The sequence below is a fragment of the Aplysia californica genome, unplaced genomic scaffold (assembly GCF_000002075.1).
Source record: "Aplysia californica isolate F4 #8 unplaced genomic scaffold, AplCal3.0 scaffold00352, whole genome shotgun sequence".
Lineage (NCBI taxonomy): Eukaryota > Metazoa > Mollusca > Gastropoda > Aplysiida > Aplysiidae > Aplysia > Aplysia californica.
The window spans coordinates 278,974-279,265 of record NW_004797622.1 but is presented as its reverse complement, the minus strand read 5'-3'; positions in this window follow the sequence as shown (position 1 = coordinate 279,265).

Here is a 292-nt window from a genome sequence, read left to right as displayed (position 1 = left end):
GTGCATGTGTGTGTGTGTGTTTGTGTTCATGTGTATGTGTTTTTGTGTGTGTATTATTGTGTGTGTTTGAGTATGTGCACGTGTGTGTAAGTGTGTGTTTGTGAATGTTTGTGTGTGTGGGAGGGGAGGGTCACATTTATTATTTTGTTTGATATTATTTATTTGTTTGTTAATTTATTCATTTGTTTATGTTTGTATGTTTTTTGTTATAATGTTTTTGGCGGGGGGAGGGGGGGATTAGTGCAAGTTTATGTAACCCAAAAGGTTCGTACAAGTTTGTGTGTGTGTGTGT